The sequence below is a fragment of the Acipenser ruthenus genome, chromosome 1 (genome assembly GCF_902713425.1).
Source record: "Acipenser ruthenus chromosome 1, fAciRut3.2 maternal haplotype, whole genome shotgun sequence".
Lineage (NCBI taxonomy): Eukaryota > Metazoa > Chordata > Actinopteri > Acipenseriformes > Acipenseridae > Acipenser > Acipenser ruthenus.
The window spans coordinates 54,964,990-54,970,989 of NC_081189.1; the positions used below are offsets into that span (position 1 = coordinate 54,964,990).

At 49.3% G+C, this 6,000-nt stretch overlaps 1 protein-coding gene across 2 annotated transcripts in view; it reads right to left on the reverse strand.

Annotated features, from left to right (window-relative positions):
• Positions 1-5,499, reverse strand: part of LOC117420735 (serine-rich coiled-coil domain-containing protein 1-like) — a 651,306-nt gene extending 645,807 nt beyond the window's left edge. For both annotated transcript variants that reach the window (XM_059026175.1, XM_034034306.3), the window contains exon 1: positions 5,286-5,499. The gene's annotated coding sequence lies outside the window, so the exon portion shown is untranslated. The remainder of the gene's footprint in view (positions 1-5,285) is intronic.
• Positions 5,500-6,000: the final 501 nt, after the last annotated feature.

Below are 6,000 nucleotides of genomic sequence, written 5' to 3' on the forward strand. Positions count from 1 at the left end.
ATCGTAGCCAACTGCTGTGATGCCTCTCTAGCCTTAGCTGAGCTTTGCAACATCTCTTCCACCGCTGGGCCAAATGTGTGCCCCGGTGTAATTGGGGCATCCAACAAGGGAGCTTTGTCATGCTCCTGGACTCTCGCCTGCGAGAGCCAGAGCTGTCGTCTGGCCACCACCAGAGACGCGATGCTCCTGCCCTGGGCCCGCGCGTTAAGCTGGGCTAGCTTGACCAGCAGCTGGGCAACTAGCCCCAACTCTGCTCTCAGAGACACCGAAGGGTAGTCTGGGAGATCCTTTATTAGCGCAGCCTGATAAACTGAGAGGAGGCTGGCCAGATTGGACAGCCTAACTGCCTCTGTAGCCGCCGAATAGCCCTTCTTGAGGTGCACCTCGGTGATCCTGCACTGCTTGTTAGGACAGGTGGGGTCTTTCACCAACCCAGAGAGTGTTGGTGACTTCACCAACGCTGCGAACGCAGCGCCAACTGGCGGAAATGACGCCAGACCCGCTTCACTCGCACCTTGCATGGTAAAGGCAGCCGCCTTACGCGAGGTTGCCGGGGCGGAGGCTGGAGTCCCCCAAGTGGACTGCACCTCCTTAACAAAGTCTGGGAAGGCCGGAAGCGTCCTAGACTGCTGGCCCTGTGCCAAAGGCGACTCAAAAAGAGAGCGCCTAGGCTATTCAGTGGCAGGCCATTCTAAGCCCAGGTGGCGAGTCGCCCGCTCTACTAGGGACCATAAAGAGTCATCCACGCCTACCTCCATCTCAGACTCTGAGTGGTGGGACGTGAGCTCTGCCTCCACACTATCCTCTCCGTGGAGAGGCTCACCCTCTGATGCATCTCGAGAGATAGCATCCACGTCCCATGCGTCCTGTTGCGCAACTGGAACGGACAGGGGTTGTGGTAGGATGATCGGCTGGTTGACAGCCGGTCTGACTGGCTCCTCTGCGGCCCGAGCTGTGGCCAGGGACATGAGCAACGATTGCTGCCCCATCATAAGGTCCATAAACTGAGACATCTTACTAGTAAGCTCAGTTACACCACCTCGCCTGTCGCGACGAGGAGAACGGGAACGTCCTCTCCTTCGGGGCGATCTAGAGCGGGATCTCGAGATCTGACGGGGGCGTTCGCCGCGAGGAGAAGGGCCTCGCCTTACAGAAAGGCTGTGGGAGCGGTCTCTCTTACGCCTAACGTCAGGAGATCGTTGACCAGGGGTAACCTGGGAAGGCGAACTCCTGGAAAAAGGCAGCTTCGCTGGCGGGGAAGCCAAAGAAGGCTGCGGGGCGGAAAGGGTGTGTGACGACCCAGATGAAGGGGAGCGATCCCCGACTGCTCTCCTCGCCCTACGACGCAGATTGCGCGTCTGAAAACTTGCACATAACGTGCAAAAGGCTTTGTCTGCCAAAGCAGATGCCGCATGCTCCGGCCCCAGACAGGACACGCAGTCCTCATGCGGGTCATTAGCCGGTAACTTCGTCCCACAGGTGATACAGCGGTGAAATGACATGGTGCAGCACGTTGTATGCCCAAGCGTACCGTGCCAGTAATAGGAGCGCCGAGCGTTAAGCACTGAGCACCAAGCGAACAGCTTTAAGGTGCGTTGAGGCGCGTGCACCAAGCACTGAAGACAAACGTCGAGTGCGTGCACTAAGGCACTGAGCGTCGAGGTGCGTGCACCAAAGGTGCGTGCACCGAGCACCGAGCGTCGAGGTGCGTGCACCGAGGCACCGAGCACCGAGCGTCGAGGTACGTGCACCGAGGCACCGAGCGTCGAGGTGCGTGCACCAAGGCACCGAGCACCGAGCGTCGAGGTGCGTGCACCGAGGCACCGAGCACCGAGCGTCGAGGTGCGTGCACCGAGGCACCGAGCACCGAGCGTCGAGGTGCGTGCACCGAGGCACCGAGCACCGAGCGTCGAGGTGCGTGCACCGAGGCACCGAGCACCGAGCGTCGAGGTGCGTGCACCGAGGCACTGAGCACCGAGCGTCGAGGTGCGTGCACCGAGCACCGAGCGTCGAGGTGCGTGCACCGAGGCACCGAGCACCGAGCGTCGAGGTGCGTGCACCGAGGCACCGAGCGTCGAGGTGCGTGCACCGAGGCACCGAGCACCGAGGTGCGTGCACCGAGGCACCGAGCGTCGAGGTGCGTGCACCGAGGCACCGAGCACCGAGCGTCGAGGTGCGTGCACCGAGGCACCGAGCACCGAGCGTCGAGGTGCGTGCACCGAGGCACCGAGCGTCGAGGTGCGTGCACCGAGCACCGAGCGTCGAGGTGCGTGCACCGAGGCACCGAGCACCGAGCGTCGAGGTGCGTGCACAGGTGCGTTGCGTGCACTGAGCCCAAGCACTACGCGCCGAAGCGCTACACCAGGCGCCTAAGCGCTGACACCGAAAGCGCCGGAGCGCGTGTACTGCACCAGACGATCCACGTCAGCTGACCCGCAAAGCGGAGACGCTATGTGCTCTAGTACTGTGTCTGAGTCTCGAAAGACAAGGTGTTGTGCTGCTTATAAGGGCAACAGTTAATGCACTTGGTGGTCGTCTTCCTTAGTACTGTATGGGAAAAAAACTTTTTTTTTTTTTTTTTTTTTTTTTTTTTTTTTTTGTTTTGTTTGGACGCTGCAGCAGACACTACGTATAGTGTAGAACAGTGGGGCTATACTCAATAGCAGCCACGTGGCGGTAGAACGCGCCGCGGTGGGGGGGGGAGACTGCAATGCAGGTCTGCACGCACACACACACACACACGCGGTCTAGCCTAAGCAAGACCGAGGCTGCAAAAATGCGCGTGGCCTAAGGCCAACGCAACACGCGTCCCAAACAATATACAAAAAAGAATATATATAACAATATATATACACACAAAAAACCCAAATAATAAATATAATATAATTATATATTATAATAACAAAGAAAAGGAAGACGGGAGACCACGAAGACGCGATGCCGAAGCAAAGCGAAAGGAAAAATATATATATATTAACAAGAATATATAAATCCTAAAACACAGTAACTGAAATAAACTCAGAGAAGGGGTAATTAACCAGCTTCTCAAGCGTAAGCTTATCGAGTACAATCAGTTAACAAGCTCGCTCTGTTATCTATTACCTACCGTACCAAGGCTGAAGACAAAAGAGGAAGTGCATCCCCACGCGCGCAGTTAAGTAAGCTCCCAGGGGGGCGGGCTTACACTGCAGCTGGCGTGGGGGCCTATCGGCAGCTTTGCTATAAAAGCTCAGCCTACCGGTGCTGCCTGACGGCAATATCTCATGTTGATGGTTATTTTCGACTTGAAAGGGAACCCTGGTTATCAGGTTCCAAAACAGTACTGTATCCGTTGTGAACGAATCGCTATTGGTGCCAAGAAGTACTACGTCCTTCATTACAACCCACGCCACTTTCCTTTCACTCTCGTCAATGTTAGCATCTGAGGTCATCAATGTGGGATGGCACATGGCCGGTGGCTAAAACAGGCTAAAGAGGATGGGAAGCATGCCACCTTTAGCTATTATTTTAGATGGCTTTACTCGCATGTTCCATGCTAGCCATCTGAAGAAATGGAAGAATATGATTGGCTAATAGACGTGCTAATCATAACTATAGAGGAGGCACAAGCACGTCTGCCTCCTCCTCCTCCAAACAACTGAGTGGAGAATTTGGATCGGGTCGCTGCCTCTGCGTAAAATAAAGAACTTATTTATTTTAAAATTATCAATTAGTAAGTGCCTCCTCTGCCTTCTCCAATGATTTATAAATTGTATCCTATCAGTAGTTAATACAAACAAAAAATATTGTTTCAAAGCAAACTCCAACAATTTTGAAAATTGAGTCAGTCGCATACTGTAATAAAAAATGGAATCAACTGATACCAGTACCCAGTTGTCTTAAGACCCTTTCACATTGGCATGCTCTACCTGGGTCAGGACCCTGTGACATGCGGGTCGGCTACGCGATTTCACGCTGCTTTCAGGGTTGACCTGGGTGACAAACGCAAGTAAACTATATGCATATCAATGCCCCGGAAGCATCTTGTTACAGACGCTTCCTCCAAGCTTCTCTGGATTGAACAGTCGGCTCAAATGTTGATTAGAGCAAATGTTTCTTCATCCCTGCTGCAATGTGGCTCATAGTGTCTCAATCAACAAAAATATGGCTAAACAGATTAAACAAAAACGTTCCTGCGGAAGTCAAAAATTCACGCATTCATTTAGTCAGTCATGCATTTTGTCTCGCTCAACCTGGGTCAAAGCATGTCAACCCACATCCTGAGGTGTGTCGCTGGGACCCGGGTTAACCCGGGTATGACCCAGGTACGTGGTTTCACAATACGTGGGATTGTGACCCAGGTAGAAGTGCCAGTGTGAAAGGGGTTTTAGAATGTTGCCTTCAGCTGCCAAGTTTAACCACTTCGATGTCAACGTTTTTTTTTTTGTTTGTTTTTTTTTACTGGCACATTACAAGAGGCATACCGTTCTAACTTTCTTTATAACCACCTTGTTCTGCTCTCAGTGGTGGTCATTTTCACTTAATAAGTACTTAGTGTAAGGAAGCTTCCTTTTCATCGTGTGGAGTCACACTCTATCCTTCAGTGAACATGCTGTCACTTCTGACTCACAATTCTCAGACATACAGGGGTGAGAAAATGAAATCCAGTGACCTGTGATCAGATCACAGTAATGTCTTAAGAACACAGGTGTCCTTTTGAAACAGAAATAAAAGTAAAATAGCTTTTGAAACGTGATATTAATATAGTGTTAAAGAATCCTAGGTGCTTAAGTTGCCTCGTGCAATGTTTTGGAAGCTTCTTACATCTGCAACAACACTTGCTAGTTGCATAAAGATCCTCTTCCTTAAACACAGAGGGAAAGGTTCAATAATTAATATAAACCTAAACATAACATGTTATAAAGTAAAACAATGGCCACTGCAAAGATTATTAGAAACTGTCAAAATGTGTCTTTACGCGTAATATTCCCACTCATTGAACATAATTCTCCTGCATACTCCACTGTCCAATGTTGAAATCGCTAATATTAAATGTACACACACAGACATGCATCTGTTTGCTCCTTACTTGTGGGCTGGCTGTCACGTTTCTTCACATCAAACATGCTACTCTAACGGTGTAATAAAATGTAACATGCTTTGAGAGTCAGATTTTAAAAAGGCCCGAAATGTGAAAAGCTTGCACATTCCCTGCAAATTATAGGAAGCTGGACACCGACAACAGTAGAGACTACCTGTGAGCCACTGTATCAACTAACAGGCGAGAAAAATAGATATAATGTTACCTTTAGCAGACGAACACACTTGGCCTTGTCTGTTTATTAGGCACTCTGCCAAACTGCAAAGCTGTATCCAGATAAGACAGTAATCCACAAGCCGTTTTTTCTTTTTTTTTTTTTTCATGCAATGGTTGGATTTAAAGGTCCGCTGATGTATTTTCCATTGAATGTTAGTGTTACCTTAATGACGTGAGTCTCCTTCTCCTCCCCTTCCGTATCTGTAAACACAGAGACATGTGACGCTGCACCGAAACTCACACCTCCTCATGCAACCAGCTCATGACACATCTAACTGCGAAAATCACTCATGTGCAGTGCACTGCTTGCCTATTGTGAAGACATGTCGGTAGCAAACCATGAAACTGACTTTATTATTTAATTTAAAATTAATTGCCTACAGTACTGTATTGTTATATATTAATCCCCGATATGCAAGTACTGTAATTTAAATAAAGCCACTAGGTGGAATCGTACAGTAGCACGACAGACTGCAATTCCATTACGAAAATGCCCTTTAGAATCAATTATAGTGTATAGGACTGAAAATGTTTTAAATAAATACTACAGGATTCCTTTAAAAAAAAGTATCCTCCTATAGTACTCAAAAAGGTCTTTCTCTAGTATAATAATAATTCCTTTATGTTTCTATACTACAGTACTCATTCTATAGGACTGTATCAAACAGAACATTTCAACCAATTTCTTTTTATAAACCTATTTC